Source organism: Panthera pardus, unplaced genomic scaffold (assembly GCF_024362965.1).
Source record: "Panthera pardus isolate Hobbes unplaced genomic scaffold, ASM2436296v1 HiC_scaffold_13, whole genome shotgun sequence".
NCBI lineage: Eukaryota > Metazoa > Chordata > Mammalia > Carnivora > Felidae > Panthera > Panthera pardus.
Genome location: NW_026526688.1, coordinates 107,136,145 through 107,163,253, shown reverse-complemented (window position 1 = coordinate 107,163,253; position 27,109 = coordinate 107,136,145). Strand labels below are relative to the sequence as shown.

The 27,109-nt window shown below is 34.6% G+C and overlaps 1 pseudogene; it reads right to left on the bottom strand.

Annotated features, from left to right (window-relative positions):
• Positions 1–3,497: 3,497 nt before the first annotated feature.
• On the bottom strand, positions 3,498–3,838 carry LOC109246919 (NADH dehydrogenase [ubiquinone] 1 alpha subcomplex subunit 5-like; annotated as a pseudogene).
• Between the last annotated feature and the right edge of the window lie 23,271 nt (positions 3,839–27,109).

The following is a 27,109-nucleotide window of genomic DNA, read 5'->3' as shown; positions in this document are numbered from 1 at the left end:
CTTCATAACCACTACTTTCTTCTTATAGAACCTGCTTTTTTAATCCCCAAATCTGTCAGAAAAATACTCTGAAATTATTCTTGTGTACATTTAATTGCTTTTATATTTATAGAAATATTATAATTTTAATAAACATGTTGGAGGTAGTAGGAAGTCAGAAATATCTAAAATAACTCTAAAACTTCAGCATTAATTAGCTACATTTTGAAGATAGACTCTAATGTGATAACTCTTTTTCCTATGTATCTTTTAACTTATCATAAAATTGTAATGTTAACTTAATAAATAATGTTGCTCAAACTTAAACTTAATGGTTATAGTTTGATTTGGAACAAGTAATATGAGGATTTTTCATGTTTTGAGTTACTTGGAGTTAACTCTAGGTAAAATGGCATGTAATATTGATGTTGGAGAAGAAGTTAGAGGGAGTTCGTGAAATTCCCCCCCCTCCTCCCCCTCTTCCTCCCCCTCCTCCTCCTCCTCCTCCTCCCCCCCCCTCCTCCTCCTCCTCTAGTCTCTCCTGCATTTCTTCCTACCATTTTAAGAGATTTTTTTTTTTTTTATTTAAATTCAGTGGTGGGACGCCTGGGTGGGTAAGTCAGTTGAGCGACCGACTTAGGCTCAGGTCATGATCTCACGGTTTGTGAATTCGAGCCCCACGTAGGACTCTGTGCTGACAGCTCAGAGCCTAGAGCCTGCTTCTGATTCTGTGTCTCCCTCTCTCTCTGCCCTTCCCCCACTCATGCTCTCTCTCTGTCTCAGAAATAAATAAACATTAAAAAAAAATTTTATTGAAATTCAGTGGACAGACATGTAATCACCTGAGAGACACTGAATCAATTGAAGTGTTATTGACACACAATATCCTATTAGTTTCAGGTGTACATAATAGTGATTTAATATGTTTATGTATTATAAAATGATTCCCACCATAGTTATCATTTGTCACTGCACAAAGTTATTACAGTGTTACTGACTATATTACCTGTGCTCTACATTACATCCCTATGACTTATTTATTTCATAAATAGAAGATTATTATACCTGTTAATTGCCTTTTCTTATTTTGCCTGGGCACCAATCCCTCCCCACTCTCTTAACCAAAAGATTGATTCATGTATCTGAGTTTGTTTCTGTTTTATGTTTATTCACTTGTTTTTTACATTACACATACAAGTGAAATCATATTTGTCTTTTTCTGTCTGACTTAGTTCACTTAGCATGACACCCTTCACGTCCATCCATGTTGTTGCCAAAGGCAATATTTTCTTCTTTTTTTATGGCTAATATTCTATTGTGTTTGTGTGTGTGTGTGTGTGTACCACATTTTCTTTATTAACTCATCTATTGATGGACACTTATGTTGCTTCCATATCTTGGCTATTATAATCCTGCAATGAACATAGGGGTGCCTATATCCCTTTGGACTGGTGTTTTACTTTGTTGTTGTTGTTGTTGTTTTGTTTGGTTTGGTTTGGTTTGGTTTGGTTAAATACCGATAAGTGGAATTACTGGATCATATGACAATTCTGTTTTTTGTTTGTTTGTCTGTTTTTTGTGTGTTTTTTTTGCAAAATCTCCACACTCTGCACTGATTTACATTCTCACCAACAGTGAATGAGGGTTCTCTTTTCTTCACATGCTTGTTATTTTTTTGTCTTTTTGATAATAGCCAGTCAGACTTGTGTGAGGTGATATCTCATTGTGGTTTTGATTTCTATTTCCGTAAAGATTAGTGATGTCAAGCATCTTTTCATGTGCCTGTTGGCCATCTGTATATCTTCTTTGAAAAAAATGTCTATTCAAATCCTCTGCTCATTTTTAAATCAGGTGATTTATTCTCTTGACATGAACTCATATAAGTGTTTTATATATTTTGGATATTAACCACCATGAGGTATACGATTTTCCAGTCTAGCTCCCATTTAGTAGATTGCATTTTTATTTTGTTGATGGTATCCTTCATTGGACATAAGTTTTTAGTTTGATGTAATTCCTTCTGCTTATTTTAGTTTTTTTTTAAGTTTACTTATTTATTTTAAGAGAGAAAGGGGGGTGTGGAGAGGGAGAGAGAGAACCTTAATCAGGCTCCACACTGTCAGTGCAGAGATTGACGTGGGACTTGAACTAATGAATCATGAGATCTTGACCTGAACCAAAGTTGGTCGCTCAACCGAGTGAGCCACCCAGGCACCCCTACAAGGATTTATTAAACTCCAAACATTTATATCCTATAAGCAACTAAACGTTTTTACTCTGAATTCACAAAATAAAATCTCACACAAAAAGCCAAAGCTGATAGAATTGGTTTTCTTCATCCCCAACCCCTGCACAAACCTCTCCACCCAATTTTCTAGTTATATTAGTTGATTTGCCCTTGAGTCCAAGATAATGACTCTGGTATTATTCTTGGTTCTTCTTTCTTTCTCAGGACCAATATCTAAATGTAAACCAGAGAATACTTTTTTTTTTCTTATAAATGACAGCAGTACACAAACTTGGGCAGTTCTTCTCATACCCAGTATCACTGTTTTGAACCATAATCCATAACCTGAATATAGAACATGGACAGAGATAAGGTAAAAATCATGCTGAAAATTTTACCTTTATCTTATTTCCACAGACATTTAGTGGGTCCTTAAAGCTGCCAAACAGCTGCATTACTAGTCTCAGAAGATAATCTCATTTCCTTCTTTACTGAGGAAACTGATGTAATCATTAAGGGGTTTTTCACCTAATGTCCTACCACAAATACTCAGTACATGTTTTTCCTTTCCACTTTGAGCACAGATGCACTTTCCACTATCCTATATGATACCAATTCATTCACTTGTGCAGTAGGGTCCATTCTGCTTCTCTACTTCAGAACATCATTCTACCAACTCTCCTTTGTCTTTTCTGCACTAAAAGGTTTTCATTCAAGACTACATCATTTCTAGGGGTTACTGGGTGGCTCAGTTGGTTGAGAGTCTGAACTCTTGATTTTAGCTTCAGGTCATGCTCTCAGGGTTGTGGGATGGAGTCCACGCTGGGCTCTATGCTGAGTATGGAGACTGAGATTCTCTCTCCCTTCCTCTGTCCTTCTCCCCTTCTCTCTCTCTCTCTCTCTCTCTCTCTCTCTCTCTCTCTCAAATTAATTAAAATATGTTTAAATCTATGTCTTTTCCATCAGCATAGAACAAACCAAACAAGATAAAGCAAAAATAAGTGTTCTCTTTTGCTTGAAAACTCTGCTGCTTATGAGTTACTGTTACTTTCTCTATTCCTTTTATTCCATGATCTCTCTATTTTTTAAATAACTTAAATTAATGCTTTACACATCAAAATTGGACTTACAAATCCCCATTACCATACTCATCAATATTAACAAGTTTCCTAAATATTTTCTGCATTAGTTTTCTTGATTATAAGTTGTCAATAATATAGAAACATCTTTAACATAAAAGTACATTTAATTGCATCTGTTTCCCATGAACACACTAGTCATTTAATGATTATTATATTGGCCATTGCCATTGGTTGGCAGGAGGCTCTTCCAGTTAAAATTTCCACTGAATCATTTTTCTTGCCAGACTTAGTTCATTTTCAGCCTGAAGAATCACCTCTCCTAATTGGCCACCCTGAAGATGGTCTTCTAATCTCTTAACATCTGATTCCATTTAACCATGTTCAGTTTCTCATTCATAATCTGTTTTGTATACTCTTAATATGCTGCATTTTTAGGAATTTGTTCAAGAACATCAAGAATCTTTGTGTACAATATGCTTAGCCATTTGTGTGGACCCTCACATATAGCCAAACACACAAGGCCAGTGGTCTTCTACAGCAAACCCACCATAATGTCTCCATGATCTCTTAAAACTACTCCAAAGTTTTCACCCAGACCACTACGTAAGAAATAACTGTTGATATTGTCAATTTATTAAGCTATCTCTATTATAATGGATTCTACTTTTAAAATATTGCTTATAAATAGAGAATATGATGCAATCTAATATTTGAATAATGTCTTTAAATGATCTTATCTTGCAGAAAAGGATTGCTTGGAATATGTGTTGTGTATCCTTAAATATATTCAAATTCTTTTTCTGTCCTATTTCTTTGATAAGTTCCTTCAACACATTATTTAGTAAAATTGGAGATAGCAGGCATTTTAATCTCATTCCTGATTTTAAGTGATACGATTGTCCTATTTCAGCATAATGTATGATATTAGCTTTCAGGATTTTTTAATAAGATAGTATTTGATAATTTTTTTATTTTAATCTCAAATAGGTTTCGATTTATAATAAATATATTTCTATTTTTATTGAGATAATCATATACTTTTCACCTTTAATATATCAATGTGAATTATATTAATATATGTCTAAAGTTATAGAGAGAAAACTGGTAGGAAAAAGTTAAATTTTATAAGACAGTAAGCTATAATTTAAGTTCTAGCATTTAACTACAAAGCCTATGAATTTATCCATTACCATATATTATCAATAATCTTATGCTATGTACAGGGGACATAGGGCATAAAGTTGAAAGTAAAAGAATAGAAAATAAGACATGAGTTTTTCTGTGGTTTCCCTATTATGTGACTAGATAAAGATTTTTTTTTTTTTACTGTCTCTATTCAGTGTTACACTTTCAAGCACATCTTTGCATTATAGCATGAATGCTACAATCCAAACAACCACTATAGTACTCATACATAGAGTCACAGATTTTTTTTCAATGAATGTTTTGTTTTGTTTTTTTTTTTGACAAAATGTTCTCTTGTACCTAGTGGGTAATTAATTCAAGTAAATACATGAATAAATAAATTTCCATTTTTAGGCTATAGACTTCAAATAATTCAGTTTTTTGACCTTAGATATTATTTTTATTAAGTTTTTTAGTTTTAATTTTAGTGTATACATGTAGTGTTATATTAGTTTCAGGTGCATAATATACTGATTCAGCAATCTATACATTACACAGTGCTCATCATGGTAAGTGTACTCTTTCATCCCAGTCACTGATTTCCCCCTTCCCCCCCCACTCACCTCCCCTGCCATCACCATCAGTTTGTTCCCTATAGTTAAAGAGTCTGATTTTGGTCCCTCGTTCTCTCTCTCTCTCTCACCATTTTTTTTCTCTAAGATGATGTGAAGTTCTGGAGTCATAAAGTTTAAAGAATTTTACTTGCACATAATTTATTTGCATGTCAGGTCAGTTTAAAACACATTTACACTTATGGACTAATTATATACATTTACCACAACTTTATATTATTCAACTATTTGATAAGTCAAAGCATTTCTTAACTTTCCAGTCATTCAAAGATTGTCTTAAGATAAATAACAGAGAAGTTATTTCTTTGAAAAATGGTATTAAGATTCATAACCAGATATTGCAGATTGGGATGGAAAATTACTTCATTAAATTATATCAAGAGGGATGAAGGACAAATTTTTAGAAAAGATAATGACTTCAGATTTAATTAAAATGTTAAATTATTGTCAGAATAAAGGTCATAACCATAAAATGTAATTGAAAGGAGTTCATTATCACTTACCCCAAGGTATTATTTCCATTTCAAAGTATATATTGCATATTTGAGAATAAAATATAGAATGAATATTTTTTGTGATGAACAAACTGGGAAGATAAGAATTTTTATACATTAAAAAGCTTGGTTTTTAAAAATTCATCATATCTCTCTACATCTTTAGTCTACTGTCTTTAATCTGTACTCTAGTAATTTAACAATAATTTTTGTGATATTGTGGGCTAATAGAGTGATGGGAACCAGTACAATTAAATTTTCCTCACATTATCAAAGTGTCCTTTTATAACCATTCTAAAAAGTAGATCTTTTTAAAATGTCTGCTAATCTCCGTCACTTATCATACATGTAGGAACTTTATTGTATATTCAAAGATATATATCATCGTATAATACTATCAGTATGAAGCTATGAGTAAAATATGCACCCAGTTTCAGTTCCTGGGATCACTAATGTTATTGCAACTACACATTTTGGTGTCAAAGAGGAGAGGATATAGTGTATTTTGACAATTTTGAGACTTCTATTAGTTGTATAATTCTAGAAGAGTATCATTAAGTCTCCAAAGTCTTCTCATTTGTCAAATAAGGGAAGTGATAATAAACTTTAGGATTTAAGTATAACTTTTACAATCTGTAAAACAACAAATAAACAAAAACAGAAGTTGTAGGGAGTCAGAAGAGCAGAAGACTTACATGATCTTCATATTAGGCAAGATAATTTTTTTCTCTAATTTCTGCCAATGAAAGTTTGTAACTCAAGCAGGAGGAAGTTTTTTGAGGCTGTAAGTACACACAATGAATTATAGCCTAGAGAGAGACAGCAGATTTATAGTTAAATATATTTTAAGTGTGCATAATGGCAAGTTGGGAAAAAAAAAAATAACACACACCATGATGAAAACAATAAAGGAGAAGAGATTGAAAATTATTCATTCCTTCTTTCACATTGTTTAATGTTTGTATTGATATTTTACGCTAAGTGAAGAATACTTTGATATGTTAGAATTGTTTTAATTACAGAGATGCAAATTTATCATTAAGCAGTTTCTGTCTTTTGCAATGGACAGTCCTTGAGTTGCTGTTTTTCTAAACTCATATCTGTATTTACATGTAAATTTGTTGAACTGTAAGACATTTTCAGGGTTCTCTGATGTTAATTTACATGAGAAATGATGATTAAGATTCATTCATCAAGGCTCCTGGGTGGCTCAGTCAGTTAAGCCTACAATTTCAGGTCAGGTCATGATCTAGAGGTCTGTGAGTCTGAGCCCAGTTGGACTCTGTGTTGACAGCTCAGAGCCTGGAGCTGGCTTTGGATTCTGTATCTCCCTCCCTTTCTGCTCCTCCCCCACCCAGGCTCTGTCTCTCTCTCTCTCAAAAATAAATAAACAAAGAAAAAAAGATTCATTCCACTCTTAGGAATTAGAAGGAATACAGGAGTTATTTTATTTGTATTGCTTCAACAAAAAAGAAATATATGTTATTTAATTCAAAACCTTTTACTTTGTGGAGCTAAACTCCACAGGAAATTTTAGGTGTGGCTCTTAATAACAGTGTGCATTTTCTTTTTTTCATATAATATTAACTATACTTACAATGCTATACATTTTATTCCCATAACTTATTTACTTTACAACTGGCATTTTATACTTTTTGACCCCTTCTTCATTTCACCCACCTTCCACCTTCTGCTTCTGCCAACTATCAGTCCGTTGTTCTCTGTTATCTATGAATTTTTGTTTGCCTGCTTGCTTGCTTGATTTTTTAATTCCACATATAAATAAAACAATATGGTATTTGTTTTTCTCTGCCTTACTTATTTCACTTAGTATAATGACTTGAAGGCCCATGTATGTTGCAAATGGCAAGATTTCATTCTTTTTTTTATTATTTTTTTATGGGAATAGTATCCCATTGCATATATATACCAGAATTTCTTTTTCCATTCATTCATCGATAGGCATTTAGGTTGTTTCCAGGCTTGCTATTGTAAATACTGCTGCAATGAACTTGGCACTGCAGATTTTTTTTCCCAATTTAGTGTTTTTGTTTTCTTCAGGTAAGTAATTAGAAGTGGCGTTGCCAGATCATATGGTAGTTATAACTTTTTGAGAAACTTCCATACTGTATCAGTAATGCCATTCTTTGTCTCTTATTATAGCCTTTGTTTTAAAGTACACTTTGTCTTATGTAAGTATAGCCCCAGCATTCTTTTGGTTTCTATTTGCATGGACCATATTTTTCCCTATCTTTACCTTCAGTCTATAGTGACTCTCTTATAGTCTGCATATGGAGGGGTTTTGTTTTTGTCATTGTTGTATGTGTCTTTAGTTTTTTATTTATTCATTCTATGTATTTTGCTTGGAGACCTTAGACCATCTACACTTAAAATAATTATTGATTGGTATGTATTATTACTCTTTTGTTAACTGTTCTCTGGCAGTTTTGTAGTTCAACTCTTTTCTTCTTTTCTTTCTCTCTTCCTGTGTGGTTGGATGACTTTCTTCAGTGGCGTTTGTAAATTCCTTTCTCATCATCTTTGGTATATCTAGTATAGGTTTTTGCTTTGCGGTTACCATGAGGCTTACATATGACAATCTTTACTTATGACAGTATATTTTAAATTGATAACAATTTAAATTTGAATGCGTTATAAAGCTCGACATTTTTACCCTCTCTTCTCATGTTTTATATCATATTTTATCTATTTTCATCATATAATTCCCTTAGCTCATTATCATAGTTATTTTCACTACTTTTCTCACCCTTCATACCAAATTACTAAGTGATTAATTCATTATTTTTACTACAGATTTACCAGGACCAGTAACATTATGTGCATTTTCTGATTGCAGAATTCTTTAATGAGAAATGTGTGTTTTCAAGAACATTGACTTTCAACTATCCCTCTTTCATTTGTTAAAAGCATTCAGTTTTTAGTGATAACTGGTGCATTTTAAAACGGATATTAAATAAAATGTTAAAAATATTTCAAGTATTATTTATATGAACTATAGCCTATTTCTTACCAAGTCATGAGAGGAAAAAACAACACTAAGTGAAATGCACAAATTCTAAAAATTTAGGTTTCTGATCAAAATTGTATGTTACTTTAATAATTTTAATAATTGTATGTTACTTTAATAATTTTAATAATTGTATGTTACTTTAATAATTTTAATAATTGTATTTTACTTTAATAATTTTAATATTTACTAATAATTTAGTAATATCAAACCAATGAAGAGATTATTTTTACTAATTATTTTCTTAATTTATGCTTTTAAAAGTCCAACTATGTCTATTTTGGATTATGCCACTGTATCATTCCTATGAGAAAACTGAAAAGTAGTTTTAGTTGCTCTTTAAAATCCATTTTTCCTACTAGATTACACTTGATTCAAACTGTAATGCTTTAACATTAGGTGTTTGTTACTGTTTCACATTTTCACATGGTAAGATAATAAGTTTAAATTACCTTATTTAATTTTTACTTATTGATGGTTCAAAACTAGATTGAGAAATAGGAAAAAGTAATCAGTTTTGGAATTGAAAAGAATATTAGTTTTCATTTAAAAAGCTATGCAAGCTTAGTAATGTAGAAAGCAAAAGCAAGCATCCTATCACATTTGTAAGAGAAATTGCTTGGAGAAATTGCAAATTATAATGACTCTTGACTCTTTGGGGGTATAAGACAAATGACTAACTTGCTATCATGAGAATAACAGTCCAGTTCAGGAAAAAACAGAATCTATGGATTTGATTACCTGGAGAAGATTCAAAGAATACCATGTAATTGTGAGAGAAGATTCATCCTGATATATGTACATGTATACATATATATATATGTATATATATAATATATGGAATATATTTATTTATTTTGAGTTCATTTATTTATTTTGAGAGAGAGAGAGAGAGAGAGAGAGAGAGAGAGAGCAAGCATTCTCAGGGACAGAGAGAAAGGGAGAAAGTTTCCCAAGCAGGCTCCATGCTGTTAGCAGAGACCCAATGTAGGGCTTATTCTCAGAACCATGAAATCATGACCTGAGCTCAAATCAAGAGTTGGATGCTCAACTGACTGAGCAACTGAGGTGCCCTCAGCATGAAATTTTTAATAAATTGCAAAATGCGAGCTATACACTAGTATGATAGTCTGAAACTGCTGGAGATCATAGCTATAGGGGCTCTCACATCTATTTGCAGGATTTTCCTTCAGGTTTTCACAGGAAAGTAGGTAGCATCCTGAGAATGCCACTTGCCCCAGTCAGTGCCTGGGGTGAGAGAAACACCCGCCCCCACAGGAACTCCACCCTTACCCATTTTCCCTGCCTCCTTAAGAATCAAGAGGCTGAACCTACAGAGGAGAAGCAACAGAAAGAATTCTCTGAAGTTACCGGGGGAAACCTGCTACAGCTTGGGGAGGAGAACAAGGGGAAAACAGGTCCACTCCTGGAGGATGGCAGCAACAGATGATAGGCTCTTTTTACTGCTTAAGGAAGGACAGGATGTTTGTGAAGTCCACACTCTCAAAACCCAGTATCACCGTGCCTGCTTAAGAGAATGACTTAATCAGAGTGTCAGAGAATGTCTATCCAAACCACTGACACCCCGCCTTGTCGCAAGTGCCAAGGAGAACTACTAGAGTCTCTCTGCGAGCTGTACAAGCTAGGATCCAAAGCCAAGAGAGAAGCAGACAGTGAGAAATACTCCTGCGAAGTATGTTTCTCTTCAGCACAAGTTATTTTCTGAAGAATTTGAAGAGGTGGTGCACTCGGGGGAGCAAATAAAACAACAAAATTTAACCAAGCTCAAATTCTGATTTAACAACCAAAGCCTAGAAGAAGAAAGGACACGTTCATCGCTAATCATTACAAAACAAAAACAAAAATCTTATTATGGGGGATAAGTTTACGAATCCCCTGGGCTTACACCAATGGGTTGACAAGGCATAAAGAAATACAAGATCATAAAATGCTCACACCCGAGTTTGGGTAAACCAGATTGGCACCCCAAGAATAGGAGGGTGCAAAGACACCCTGAGAATAGGGAGGCACAAAGGTGCCAGGTTTAAGGAGGTGTAAATGCACCCCAAAAAAGAGAGAGGGTGAAGAGCCCCCAAAATAGGGAGAGGCAAAGGCCTAAAATAGGTATGGCACAAAGGTGCCCAATACGCAGGTATATGAAATAAACAAGATTAGATGTTCAGGGTGGAAGCACCCCAAATTTAGTACTATAGCAAAAAGCTGCTTTTATAGGAGAATAGGCTCAGGTTAGGTAAATTGGTGAATGGAACTATGGACTGCGCTTCAGGCAAAGCAGCCCAGATCGGAGATGATTAACGAAAGAAAAGGTGTCTTGTCAACCCTGAGGTTACTCCCCCTATCTGTCTCACCCCCTAGGCTGAGATAAACAGAGATGCTGCCTCATGTCCCCTGTAAACAACCCTTCTCCCGACTGCCCGGCACCTGGATTTTGTTTTGTATTAACCCAAACCCCCAACCACAGATATCCTCAAGACCCCCTTTCCCTCATGTCCACAAGTTAATGTTCACAGGTTCATTGTCCCTTTGTGGACGTCCATCGCCATGTTTGTAAGCCTTCTGATCCTAATAAAAATGGGGCAAGGACCCTTATTCAGAGCTCTTGTCTTTTCCCAGACATTAGCCATCTCTCGTTTTCAATCCTGCATCCACTCTTTTGCCGGTCAAAAGAGAACTTTAGACTTAGAGTCTACAACATCTTATTACCCACCATCCTACATAAAATGTCTTATTTTCACACAAAAAAGGATACAAAACGGGAAGGAGAAGCACAGTCTGAAAAGGCCAAGCCATCACCAGAAAGTCAGATATGATAAATATGTTGAAATTATGATACAAGGAATTTAAAACAACTATGATCATATTTGTTAATATGATACTATAATAAATTACGGTGTGTAAAAATCTCTAATTGAAAAGATAGGTGACATGCAATATTGTACAGGTAATTTTAGCAGAAGAGTGAAATAAATAAAATGGAACTGGTATACATTAAAAACAAAGTTAACAGATGAAGAATGTCACCAATATGTAAATCAATTTATACAATGAATCCAGGAAAGAATCATTTGATTTGTAGGAGGGGAATAAATAATTTTTAATTAGATTAAAAAAATGCAAGGAGGAAAAAAAAGGTAAAAATAGATCTAAGAGTTGTGAGACAAAATCAAACAACCTAACATATGCATAAATTGGAATCACAGAAGGAGGAAAAGGGAGAAAACAGGGCAAAAGAATTACCTAAAGAATAATAGCTAAGCATTTCCAGCTAATGACAGACGTCAAATCAGATACAAGAAGCTCAGAGAACAGCAAGCAGGAAAAATATCAGAACAAACAAAACACAAAAACACCTAAAGTCCAAGACCTAGACACATCATATACAAACTCTTGAAAACCAAAGACATAGAGAAAACCTTGACGGAGGCTTACCTATAAAAGGAAATTACCTATACAAATTACCTACAAAAGGAAAAAGGATAAAAATTATAGCAGACCCTCATCAGAAACCACACAAGTAAGAAGACGTGTTTACATTGTTGTGAGAAGAAAAAAATGTCAAGCCAGAAATCTGTTTCCAATATAAATATGTTTTAAAATAAAGGTGAAAATACTTCCTCAGAAAAACAAAAACTAAGAAAATTCATCATCAATAGCCCTATTGAATAAGAAATATTAAAGGTCATTTTTCACACAGAAATATGATATGGAGTAAAATTTGTATCTACACAAATAAATGAAGTGTCTAAAGTGGAATATGGAAGTAAAATCGCTTTTTCTTATTTCTAAATACCCCAAAATATAACCAGTAGTTTAAAACAAAAATAGAAACAATGTATTTTGTGCCTATAGCATATACAAAAATGAAAATTATGCCAATTATGGCAGAAGGGATGGGAGAAAGGGATTGGGAATGTGCAGGCAGGCATCACTCCATACCAGTGTGGAATGAGAAAAATAACCATGCTAGCTGCAACTGTGCAAACGATCTTCATAACCAACTGGAAAAACTATGATTGTTCCATGACCTCTGCAAATTAAAACTCTGTTGCCATTGCTTTCACACGTTGGAGAAATGAAAAAGTATTTATTACACTTTAAACACTAAAAACCTTGAGAAATTGTGTTTTACTTCTTATCAAAAAGCAAAACAAAACAAAAAACCAAACAAAAAACAAAAAACAAAAATTTTGTGAATTTGCTATTACTCTTTCACAGTTCTTACCTTCATTTTCTTGCCACATATTTTATGATAGTGAGTCCTAATGAATTGTAATAATCTTTTCTAAACTTACATCATTTCCAACATTTTATCTTTTGAAATTCCATGTCATGAAATATTACTGTGAGCTCCTTCATTGTAAAGTTTTGCCCAGCATCAATTTTTCTGGGGAATCTTTATTATTTTTGTCACAAGTACCTTTATTTACTTCTGTAAGTTTATCTTTGCTAAATTTCTCTAGGTGCACATCCAGAGTCTCTCAATGAGGATAGTGTTAGGATTCTCACTTATAACAGAGTCTCTCAATGAGGATAGTGTTAGGATTTCTTCTTATAACTTCTTTTATGTTCAGTTGAATCCTGTAAAATTATTTGAACCGTGCAGTTAATGTTTCTGCCATACTTCATGTATAAATTCCCTTTTACTTATTGTATGAAGCTGAAGTGTTTTCAGTTGCATGCTTTATATCATATATTTTCCAAAATTTGGTGAAAGAAATTGCATGATCTTCAATTGTGATATCAATAACCTATGTGAATGTCTAAGATGAATGCTTTCAAAAGTTGAAATAACTCCTTGGTCCATTGGCAAGGTTAAGAGTTGTACTTGGTGTAAAAAACACATTTTCATATTTTCATTCAAGGCCTGAGGGGAATCAGGGTGACACAAAACATTACCTCACAGTAGTAGTGCTTTAAACTTGAAATGGTTGGAATGATAAAGATGTGGGAAGGAAGAAATTAGAGAACTCAGTCCTTCCTTACTGGGTCTGAACCTGGAAGGAGTACCAGACTAGAAAATGAGGATTGACAGAGAAAGAATGAAATCATGCCATGTGCAGCAATGGATGGAACTGAAGAGTATTATACTGAGTGAAATAAGTCAGTCAGAGGAAGACAGATATCATATGTTTTCACTCATATGTGGATCTTGAGAAACTTAACAGAAGACCACGGGGGAAGGGAAGGGGAAAAAAAAAAGTTACAAACAGAGAGGGAGGGAGGAAAACCATAAGAGACTCTTAAATACAGAAAACAAACTGAGGGTTGATGGGGGTGGGGTAGAGGGGGATATAGGTGATGGGCATTGAGGAGGGCCTTGTTGGGATAAGCACTGGGTGTTGTATAAGTGATGAGCCATGGGAAGCTACCCCCAAAACCAAGAGCACACTTTATATGCTGTATGTTAGCCAATTTGACAATAGATTATATTTAACAAAATGAGGATTGCCTCTGGAAGCTGACCAGAATCCTAGGCTAATAATCCATGCGGGAACAGGAATCTCATTCTTACAGTGTGAAAGAACCAAATTTAACCACAAACTAGAATCTTGGAAGCAGATTCTGCCCTAAACAGTAGAAAGGAGCACAGCCCTGAAGAAACGTTGATTTTAATGTTTGAGATCTGGAGACCGTAACTACCTGAGTCACACTGACCTAGACTTCAGAGGTCCTTCAGAACTTGCCACGCAAGTGTATTAGGATAAGGGATGTTAGAGGAGAAACTCTGATCACAGTCGGTAGAATAAATTCCTCTCAGTTACTTTCTGGTTCAGAATATATATACTACAGTACACTAAAGGTCAGAGGCTTGGGCCTCAAAGATATTAGTATGTGGAATCTCTTCAGGCAACTTCCAATAGATCTCCTGCTTCCCTTCAAAGGTCACCGAGGTCACAGAGAAATGAATCCTCATGGTAGTTTACCAGTCTTTAACAAATCCCATTTGGGGTTATTAGTACCATCCCCAGCCCAAAATTTTAGCCATCAGCTCAGTCTATTGCAAAACTTATGGTAATATTTAGATCAGTGTTCGTTCTCAGAACACACTATGAATAGTACTCTAACAAAAGGTACTCCTAAGTAAGGGCGCCTGGGTGGCTCAGTCGGTTAAGCTTCCCACTTCAGCTCAGGTCACGATCTCGTGGTCCGTGGGTTCGAGCCCCACATCAGGCTCTGGGCTGATGGCTCAGAGCCTGGAGCCTGCTTCCGATTCTGTGTCTCCCTCTCTTTCTGCCCCTCCCCCATTCATGCTCTGTCTCTCTCTGTCCCAAAAATAAATAAACGTTAAAAAAAAAAAAAAAAGGTACTCCTAAGTAAATTTATGGAGGTAATTTGTATAACCAACACCTAAACTTTGATATGAATAAACTTATTGACATATCTGGTTTATGGAGGAGTAACAGACAAAAAGGTTTTTTTTTTTTTACCCAAATAAGCAGAAAAGTTAAAACTGTAAATACAGAAGAAGACCACTGTTTTATATTCTCACTCATGATGAACCATTTCTTGAAATTTTAGTATTTCTGAGTCAGAAGTTCCTATAAATGAGGGAAATATACAAAAAAAAAAGAAAAGGTGAGGAAGATCTCAATGTTTTTAAACCCACAGTTTTGCTTTGAGCTATCTTTGAACAGAAAATGTGTAATCAGTTGCTAATTTTATGGTTCAGGTAAAAGTTACAAAAGGAACCTTTGAAAGAGGAAATCAATGAGGATCAAGTCATTAGTGAAAACTTAGCTCTTTTACATAAATACTTTCCAACATTGCCTCAGAAATCAGAGAAAGTTCAAGATGAGCAAAATTCTTTGATTTCCATTAAAAGAAGAATCTCTAGAAAAAGTATATATTCAAAAATAATGAATAAATATAATAAAATTATTATTTTATGTGTATCCTAAAAATTTTAAGTATTCATCTATGTATCTCTCTACCTCTGGACAAAAATCCAATTGAAACCAGTGTTGAAGGCCTATTATATAATATATGACAATTATTTGCAAGCCTAGGGATGCTTTGTCATCATTTGCTAATGCCCTGGGATTCTCAGAAAGATTGAAAGATCAGCACAGGTTTTAATTTAAAGTCACCTTCTGCAGTGCCTCCTAGTAAGAGTTAATATATCTTTAACTCCTTTATGCCACTTCACAATCTTATGTCTTTTATCATACAAGTTCTTAATAAGGCTGCCTTCCAAAAAGATATTTTAATCAACATTAAATATTTCATTGTCATCATAACCACCTGCCTTAATGAATCTTACAATGTGGGTGCATATTGTAGAGCAGCATCCTTATGTGTCTAAAAGTTTTAACAGATAGCTTAGTCTTATTTAATTCATGCCAATTTCTGAAATGATGAAACAGGCCTTCATTAACAGTAAGCCCTCTCATTAGGGCAGCTATCAGCTATCAGTTGAGCCTGAAGGATTCATTGTGAATAACAAAGACACATATCACTAGGGAAACTTCAACCCTTCAAGGTTTTAGAGGTTACCTTCTGAGAGTCTGGACAAAAGCCAGATTTTAGATTTGCCCTTTTGAAGCAAACATTAAACCAACTTTAATTCTGGCTTTATATATGTTGTCCCATCATTTTTATTTAAAATTGAAAATATCGTGAGTTCTACAAAAAAAAAAAAAAAACTATCTGAAGTATGATGGAGAATTGTATTGAATTTACTATTTAATTTAGGGACAATTTATATTTTTATGATACAGTGTTTTGCTGTCAGATTTTTTACTTCAACACCCGAGGTTTGTGTCCCGCTGCTTTGAAGAATGAAGAGGTGGACACAAAATAAAATGAGCAGGAGGCAAAAGTTTATTAGAGTGTGTAAGATCAGAAAGGAAGAATAGTATGAAAGTTCTCTTTACAGAGATGGGGCATTCAGAAGTGAATGCCATGACCATAGGCAAGTGTTCTTGTTTTGTAAGGTTCTGGTCCACCCTCGCCTCCTTCCCCCTTGTTCCTTCTCAGGTCTTACCCTTACTGGCTTGATAGCTGTAGGTCCTGAGTTGTCCATTCCTGATGGCTTGATTCCATTGTATGAGGGGTGGTCTATGGCCGTATCATTCCTTGTGGGTCATACAGTGTTATGGTCTAGTCCTTATTTTTGGTTAGATCTTTTATCCAATTCCTGAGCCAATCCTGAGGAGCAGTAGGTGGTGTCTGGTTATATTCTTAAGAGCAACTTTATGCCCGAGGGGCTTTGCTGTAGTCAGACCCTCTCAACATTGTTCCAAAATATGTTTTTCCCCACCCAGGGACCTCAGGTCCTAACCTTTCTCTCTCTGCCTACTGAACCCTATCTTTTCTTATCATAGTTTTCTTATCCATGAATAAGAAATCATTACTCTCTTATTTTTAACTTCATTGAACAGTATTTTTATATTTTTCCATATTTATTTTTTTAATACTTTCATTAAACTTTTTCTCAATCAACTGTATTTTGTGTTGCTATTTTTTCAAAGATTCTTTTTCATTTCATTTTAAACTGTCTCATATATAGAAATGCAATTAAAATTTTTGTATTATTTTAATCATAATGTTGCTAAATAGCTTATTCATTTCAATAATATTTCCATGGCTACCTTTTGGTTTCAATGTAAATAAGCATATTCATTAAAATGATAGTTATATTTTTAATCTTCAAAAATTATAATTATTTTCTTTTAATGTTGTAACAGGGACCTCTAGTATTATTAATTGAAATATAATAGTTTGGCATTTTGTTCTTGTTCCTAAATTTAGAAATGAATATTTTAATATTTTTATTTGAATGACCATGTTTTATGATGCTTGCCAATTTCTTTTTTTTTCTTTTTCTTTTTGTAGATACCCTATCACATAGTCAAGTTTTTTCTTCTTCCTAGTTTGGAAAAAAAAATTCAACTTAATGATTCAAACATGCATCTTTGTAGAGGGCTATTAAGTACTATTTCTGATATAAAATGACCGTCCTATGTGTGATTCCTACAGACACAAACACATACACACATCAAGTTTATATTCTGCTGTTTGAGATCGGGTAAGCCCTGGTGATGTAAATATTACTATAGCCCTTCTCTGAGGACACTGAATGTGAGGCACCAAGCCTTGCACAAAAGATTAAATAGGTTATTTTTGAATTTATTTCTTTTAGTGAAGAAATTATTTTTTCCCTAAGCCTTTATTTTTGTAGAGGATTTTTTAGGTTTACAATAAATTTGAGAGGAAGGTACAGAGATTTCTAATACACCCCCTTCCTGCACACTCGAAGAGTCTTCCCTTAACACTTCACAGTGGAATGCCATATTTGATGCAATTGGTAAAGCCACACTGGTACATCATGATCACCCAAAGTCCATAATATATAGCAGGATTGGCAACCATTGAGGTTTTTCTTTTCTCTGTAGTTTTGCCTTTGTAAAATGTCATAAAGTTGGAATAATGTAATATAATTGGCTTCCTTCACTTCATCATATGCATCTAAGGTTGCTTCGTGTTTTTTGTGGCTTGATTGTTTACTTCTTTTTAGCACTGAATAATATTATTTTGTTTAAATGTACCATAGTTAATCCACACAACTACAGGACAGGTTGGTTGCTTTCAAGTCTTAGCAATTTTTTTTTTATTTAAAAAATGTTTTTAATGTTTATTTATTTTTGAGAGAGAGAGAGAGAGAGAGAGAGAGAAAGCAGGGGAGGGGCAGAGAGTAGGGAGACACAGAATCTGAAGCAGGCTACAGGCCCTGAGCTTTCAGCACAGAGACCAACATGTGGCTTGAATTCACAAACTGCAAAATCATGACCTGAGCTGAAGTTGGACGCTTAACCAACTGAGCTACCCAGGCACCCCTCAAGTTTAAGCAATTCTAATTAAACCTGCTATGAACATCAGTGTCCATTTTTTTCTGTGAACTGAAGTTTTCAACTGCTTTAAGTAAATATCAAGGAGGACAATTGCTGGATCATAAGGTAGAGTATGTTTGCTCTTGTAAGAAACTGCCAAACTGTCTTTCAAGGTAGTTATACTATTTTTCATTCCCACTAGCAATGTGTAAGAAAGAGTTCCCATTGCTTCACATCCTCACCAGTACTTATTGGTGTAAATGTTCCAAAGTTTGGCCATTTTAATACGTGTGTAGTGGTATCTCATTGTTTAATTTCCATTTCCTGGATGACATGAGATGTTGGGCATCTTTTCATGGGATTATTAGCCATTTGTATATCTTCTTTGAAGAGGTATCTATTAAGGTCTTTGTCCCATTTTTAATTGGGTTATTTGCTTTTTCACTGTTGAGTTTTAACAGTTTTGTTTTGCTTTTTGTTTTGTTTTGTTTTTAGTATATGTGACATAACCGTTCTTTATCATATGTGTCTTTTGAAAATATTTTCTCCCAGTCTGTGGCTTGTTGGCTTATTTTCCTGACATTGTTTTTTTGTTTGTTTGTTTTGTTTTTTATTTTTTGGGGTCTTTTTGTTTTGTTTTGGTTTTTTCTTTGTTTTCTTTTTGGCAGAGTAGAAGTTTTTAATTATGGAGTGCAGTTTATCAATTATTTCCTTTATGGATCATGTCTTTGGTGTTCTATCTAAAGAGTCATTGTCATACCCAAGGGCATCTAGAATTTCTCCTGTTATCTTCTAGAGATTTTATAGTGTTCCATTTACATTTAGGTCTGTGATCCATTTTGTGTTAATTTTTGTAAAGCATGTAAGATATCTAGATTCATTTTCTTTTACATACAAATGTCCAGTTGTTCTAGTGCAAATTGTTGAAAGTATTATCTTTGCTCCATTATATTGACTTTACTCCTTTGTTGGAGATCAGTTAATTATATATGTGGTATTCTATTTCTGGGTCCTCTATTCTATTCCATTGATCTCTTATTCTTTCATAATAATATCATAATGTCTTAATTATTATAGCTTTATAATAAGTCCTGAATCTGGGTAAAATGATACCTCTTATTTTGTTCTTGGCTATTTAGGGTCACATGATTCTCCAAAAAAGCTTTTAGAATCAGTTTGTTGGTATTCATAAAATAACATGCTGGGATTTTGATTGGGATTGTATTGAATCTATAGATAAAGTTGGAAAGAACTTTCATCTTGACAATATTGAGTCTTTCTATTCTTGAAAATGGGATATCTCTTCTTCATTTAGATCTTCTTTGATTTTTCTCATCAGAATTTTGTAGTTTTCTTTATATAGATTTTGTACATAATTTGTTAAATTTATACCTATTTCATTTTTGGGTGTGTTAATGTAAATGGTACTGTGTTTTAATTTCAAAATCCATTTATTCACTGCTGGCATATAGGAAGATGATTGATTTTTGTATATGAAACTTACATACTGCAAACTTAGTATAATTACTTATTGGTTCCTGGAGGGTTATGGCTTTTTTTTTGGCGGGTGAGGGGGGAAATCACTTTCTTTTTTCTTGCGATGTTCTACATAGACAGTTGAGTCATCTGTGAGCAAAGACAGTTTTAGTTCATTATTCCCAATTTGTGTAACTTTTATTTCCTTTTTACATAATTGCATTAGGAAGGACTTCCATTTTGTTGTTAAAAAAGAATGGGTCAGAGTGGAATCCTTGTCGTGTACTTGATTTAAGTGGAATAGCCTTTAGTTTCTCACATTAAGAAAGAAGTTAAGTGGAGGGTTTTTGTGTTGATAGTCTTTATTAAGTTGAAAAAGTAGTCCTCTATTCCTAGTTTACTTATTTTGTTTTACATATATGAAGCATACCATTCGGCACTATACGTTAGGGACTAAAAAAGCATTACTTAATTTTATGTTTATTTTTTTAATGTTTATCTTTTTTTTTTTTTTGAGAGAGAGAGAGAGTGCGAGCAGGGGAGTGGCAGAGAGGGAGGGAGAGAGAGAGAAAGAAATCCAAGTAGTCTCTGCACTACCAGCACAGAGTCCAACGCAGGGCTCCAACTCTCAAACCATGAGATCATGACCTGAACTGAAATCAAGAGTCTGAGGCTTAACTGACTGAGTCACTCAGGTGCCTCAAGCATTATTAGTATTTTTTTTAATGATTGGATATATGAGATATCACTTATTTTTTTAAATATTTAAATATTAAATATAAATTGAGAGAGAAAGCACGAGGTGGGGAGAGGTTGGGAGAGGGGGGCATAGAAAATCCGAAGCTAGCTCCATGCTGACAAGAGTGAGCCCAGTGTGGGGATGTGGGACTCAGACTTAGAACCATAAGATCATGACCCCAGCTGAAGTTGGATGCTCAACTGACTGAGTCACCCAGGAATCCCCCAAGAAAGCATTATTTTTTATAATTAAAAATTACAGAGAATTTAAAAAGCAAAAATATGCTTACCAGGACTCAAATTATTTTTCCAAAAGCCTAGCAAAATACATTAAAAACTAATACTAACAGATTAGGGATTTTAAATATATCTTTACTAATGTATAATGTTTTTCATGTAGTGCAAATGCATGAGAAATAATTAAATTAGTGATGCCATAAATGCTATTATTGCTGTTAAAGTTTATTATTCTTTAATCATGGCTGTGTTTTGGGGTACCTGGGTGACTCAGCTGGTTGGACATCCGACCTCGGCTCAGGTCACAGCTTGTGGGTTTGAGCCCCGCATCGGGCTCTGTACTGACAGCTCAGAGCCTGGAGACTGCTTCAGATTTTGTGTCTCCCTCTCTCTCTCTCTCTGCCCCTCCCCTGCTTACACTTTCTCTCTCAAAAATAAAAAAATAAAATAAAAATAAATCATAGCTGTGTTCTACCTATTTTTGACATGCCCAGTTTTTCTTACACAAAACACATTTTATTTTATTCTTTTTACCAATAAGTTGAAACTAGCCACTACTCATAGACATTAAAATATATGTGTTCTTTTTTGCTGTGACTAATTGTACTTATTTGTTAGTTTGGGCATGTCATATCTTTCAATACTTAAACATAGTTTGGACTTAATAAAATTGATGGTCAACTGAAACAAACAAACAAAAAAAGTCACTATCTGATAGTATAAATTTATCACAAGGGACATAAAATATCCAAAACAACAGATATAAATATTACTTCACCAAATGATATATTTTTATTTTGTGATGAAATGTTTTAGTTTAATTTAATAAACTATATCAATCATTCTAATGTACATAAAAAGACACCACCTTTTATTAGGAATTTTAACTAAGTATGAATAAGACAACTAAGAGTTCATTTCAAAATCAATTATCATCTTATTACAGCATGCTGTATATAATATAACAAAAGGTATAATAAATAGAGGGGGAGCTTATTTTGTCTAGGATAAAGATTTTTACTGACCATTGTTAACTCTATCCTGGATTATAGAAACTATCTTCTCTAAGAGTTATTCATGATGTGAGTCTCTTTACTCTCGCACCTTTGAGTTACCATTATTACATAAATCTTCTGAGAGCAGAATTCCAGGTTGATTTGTTCCCCTTCAAAAACAGGCAATGATGATTTCCTGCCTAAGTAATGGAATATAATATTTCGATATGGCATTTAAAATTTAATTTTAAAATTTAATCTATTCAATAGTCATTTCTAATCTTAACCTCAGATAGTTGGTGAAAATTGTGAAGCATCTGAGCTTCAATCTACTTCAATCCAAAGAGTAAATTTGCAACCGTTGGTGAAGGCTGGGAGACTTAGGTTGTAGACCAAGAACTTTACCACTTATGGCATAGCAAGGAGTATGAGCTTCCTGCTCATTCAGGGTACCCTTGCCCCAAAGTTCTACAGGTAGCAATGGGGAGCAGCCCAAGTAGATGCTATACATGCAATGGGCTTGCATCACAATTGAGGAAATATGAGCTGAAAAAATGCAAATATTTTATAATGTGCTGCAAGCAAATTTGGCCATTTTCCCAGAAGGAGACATTATCCTTATTACACTAGATAGTAAAAAAAACATGCCCCCTATAATTATATTTTTAAAATAATCCAAAACAAAAGGACAGGAGTGCCTCATTTGCAAAATATATCAGCATGCAGGAGATCCATAGGACTTTCTCCCAATAATATTTACTTTCATTTCTGTAGTATCTTGTTTATGACAAATTTTCCCATGAGTATGCTCCTCTCTTGGCCACTTTGATTCATCTGACCCACAAAATTTAATTAAAGCTTCTCTCAATAGTACTCCAAGCCAGCTTCCAGTTTTGACTATAGCAGTGCATCCCAATGTCACAGAACAAATGCCATAAGCCATTAGGATTTACCTTAGAAGGCCACATACCTTTAACCTTAAATTTCTTGGTTAATTCTTATCTTAGGCTTGAGATGTTAATTCAGGTACAGAAGGATGTATTGTCAATTAAACAAATAAAATTTTGGCCCAGTGGAGAAAATCTAGATCAATTATTTCATTCCTAATGATACTAGCCAGTGAATTCAGGTTGATCTGGATGCCATCTAGTGCTGAACTGCTGTCATTAATGACTTTAGGTAAAGTCAGAGATGAACTTTAATTCTCTTTTCTAAATGGATGATTCTTATTTTAGGTAAAACTGCCCTCAGGGTGGACATATAACACAATCATTATCTCTTCATTAATCTTCCCAAATATCAAGGGTGGCCTAATTTTAGAGATGATGTCATTATAACCTAAGGGTTACATGATCCACTGGTTTTCTTAAACACAAGTTCTTGGGGTGCCTGGGTGGCTCAGTCGGTTAAGCGGCCCTCTTCGGCTCAGGTCATGATCTCGCAGTTCGTGAGTTCGAGCCCTGCATCAGTCTCTGTGCTGAGAGCTCAGAGCCTGGAGCCTGTTTCAGATTCTGTGTCTCCTCCTCTCTGACCCTCCCCCATTCATGCTCTGTCTCTCGCTGTCTCAAAAACAGATAAACGTTAAAAAAAAATTAAACACAAGTTCTTTTATGGCTCCCCGACAGTGTCAGTCTTAGTGTTTTGAGAAGGAAACAAGTTAACATATGGCTTAAATACATAGTGTAGAGTTCCATATACATACATCATGCCATAGGAATCAGTAGTTATTTATAGATCACGGGGAACCACAATGAGGTCAATATTTGTTGAGGAGCATATTATGCCAATATATCCAGTGTGACTTCCTAGCTGCTGGTAAGTCTTAGTAGCCACAATTTACTTTAAACTATTGAATCTTTTTCTTGTTTTGGAACTGCCTAATTTCAGTCAGTTAAATTTGTCCTGTGCGTCCATGCCACCAGTTAAAGGGCACTCATCTATTCCACAAAGTGACTGAGAAACAGACTGACAAACAGGAGTAGGGAAGACACCCGGCAGTGTCGACAAGTGCTTTGTGTGAGAGGTGCAGAGTTTGCTGCTGTTTCCAACAGAATTCTTGATAAAGTTAAGGCAAATAGTGAGCAAATCATTGTCAAAGCCAGTTGGAAGGAATAACAGACCAGCACTCCATTAAAGTTAAGATTCCTGTAGTGGTTTGACAGAGCCACACCAGAGTTTTTTCCTTTGTGAGGAAGGCTCCAGGAGCTGTTCTGAAAGAAAGAGGTAATTAACGTCCCTCCTCCTCCCTTACCACCCAGGACATACATAACATATTATTTCTTCCCTGCGTGCCAGGATTTTGACCTCTGCTATTGGGTAAATATAATAAAGATTAAAATCTCCTTCCAAACTGGAAAACCTCTCTTCAAAGGTAGAATTGAAATAAAATTGTTTTATTGTTGAGTAAGTGTTAAACCAGAATGGGATGCACATCCCAGTCAATACACAGAGAAATTGCAATGACAAATACCTCTCACCCTTTTGTAAAGGATTCAAGTCCACTTACTTGATGACCAGTTATTGCTGATCTTGAGAATGTATCTATAAGAGGAATTGACAGAACACATTGATCTTAAATCCAGTTGGTAATTAGGGGTGACCATTGTGTTAGCTAGTTGACTTTATCCAAAGGAAAAATAAACTTCATTGCTGTCAGAAAATTTTTTTTGCAAATTGGAACAAGGAACTTAAAGATAGGCTACTAACCTCCCACAGACTGGGAGATAGGGACCGTATCTTCGTATCTTCCTTGCTGATTGCATTTCAAAGAGATGGAACCCAGATCCTAGAGAAAGACACACCTGAGTCATAAAGCCAGCAAGAATCCTATTTACCTTTTGAAAAGATTTACAAACATTTCAGAGAGAAAGAACTTGCAATGGCAAGTTTTCTAACTAGCTGCCTTAAGGAGAAAGATCTCTTATTTTCAACAGGGAGAATTATTTCTTTACCATTTTTAACTCATATTTTCCTTTACACCATTCAACCACCAGAAAGCCTGCTTCTTATTTATTACCTATAAATTACACCTGCCTTTCAATCATCCTCTGTTCACACTCAGACTTTTCATAGAGATGAGGGAAGTGTAAGAGTTGTAGCTGGATTTTTAGAAAATGTATCCAGATGAAGTTTGAATCCTCTATGCTTCCTTTTGGCTCAGCAGGATGGCCAGTGGTTTAAGTCAGAAGAAACAAAAATGCATCATGTCTAGTAATAGCCAGGATGAAACCCTGAATTTTCAAAATAGTCCATATAAGCCCCTACCTCTTTCATCCTATCATTACCTGAGAGGTAATGATCTCTTTCTGGGACAGCAACATGAAGTGAAATACAATTGGACATGACTAAGGTGTGTGGAATAGAAAGAAGTGAGGACAGAAGGGCTAGAGGTCCTTTTGAGTAGAATTTTGAGGAGGCCATACCAACTCTCAGAAATGTCAGGTGTTTCCTTCTGAATGGGACTGTAGTGTGTTCATGTTATATCTTGACTAATAGTCAATTGTTGAGTGTTTTTTTGTGTGTGACATTAGGCATACATGTCAGATGGAAAATGGTCTGAGAAACCAAACAGGTGACAGAGATTTGTTTCAGTGGTCATATTTAAGTGAAGGAAATTGGCAGGTATTGGTATTTATGTATTGGTTTTGGCAGACATATATTTATCGACGTTATTTTAAGGTAGTTAAATTCTTTTCTGACTGTTGTGATATGGGCATATTTTGGCTATAGTAATTTTCTTGGTCCATTTGGGACTCAAGAGGGCAAAAGTCCAGCATAGTTTATCTTCTAGATTTGGTTTGGGGCAATGTCATACATATTGTATATTCACACATGAGAGAGAAACACGTTAGATCTTGTCAGGAGTCCCGAGTCTGGCATGCAGTAGTAACTTTTGCTTCCCAAACATAAAGTATGCATTCACTAGATGATGCAGACTGGATTAGCATTTTGATTCCAGTTGGTTTCACCAAAGAATACTACCATGGGCATCTACCTACATGAATGACCTTGATAGTTTGATTAAAACATCAGAAAAGTTGGGCTGGAAATTAATTTAGGAGCCAGTATGACACTGAGGTTAAAACCCTGTGGTTAAATAATTTAACCTAGGGAAAGACAATAAATACAAAAGAAAAGTGGTCTACTTCTACATTTTTATAGGAAAATTTGATAACAAAAATACAAGCTTTTTGCTGTTAAATATTTTTCACTCCTCTCTGCCTTTCGTAATCTCACAGTTTGACCATTAGATGGCTTCTTTTGTTGTACACCAAGTAAGTCTTAATGTAAACAATTTTTCTAAATCTCTCACAGTCTTAATTACAAAAATTGAATTCTTTTACTAAGATAGAGCTTTTCCTCACTATGTCTATTCATTCACAAATGTAACACATTTGAAGAGTTAAAAGTACAATCTCTCCCATATTAAACAGTGCATATCTATATGTAATCCATAATTTTTTAAAATATCACTTTTTATAATTTTTTAATTTTCTAGATGTCGTATCTCTGGACCATATCATTAATAAATCTATACACAGAAAAAGAAGTTGGATTATATTGCTTAAAAAAATCAGTAAAAATTTTTGCTTAACTATTTGGTACTTTGGAAGAGAGATGATTTTATTTTAATATATTGGCACTGCACTATGTTTTAGCTACATGGGCATATAATGACAATTTGAGAAATTACTGCTACAGACGAAATACTTGTGTTTCCCCAAAATTCATATGTTGAAACCTACTCTACGGTGTGATAGTATCTCGAAGTAGTTTTGAGGAGGTGATTAAGTTATGAGGGCGGAGCCCTCATAAATGGAATTAGTGCCCTTTTCAAGAGACTCCAAAGAGGTCCCTGCCCCTTTACTATGGAGGTTACAACAGGCCCTCCTCAGACTCTAAATTTGCTGGTGCCTTTGGACTTCCCAGCCTGCAGAACTGTGAGAAATGAATGTGTTTTGTATAAACCAAGTCTATGGCATTGTGTTATAAAAGCCCAAATGGACTAAGACAATTACGACAGCCAAAATATGTTCATATCACAATAGTCAGAAAAGAATTTAATTATCTTAAAACCATTTAGCTAAAAATATGTCTGCCCAAATCAATACATAATGATGAAATGTGAAGCCTGTGCAGGAAGAGTTTTTAGCGCAAGAAGGTTCTCAGCAGAGAGTAAAGGTTTGTGCAGATTTGCCAACAGCCTAAACTTTGATTTTTTTTTAACGTTTATTTATTTTTGAGA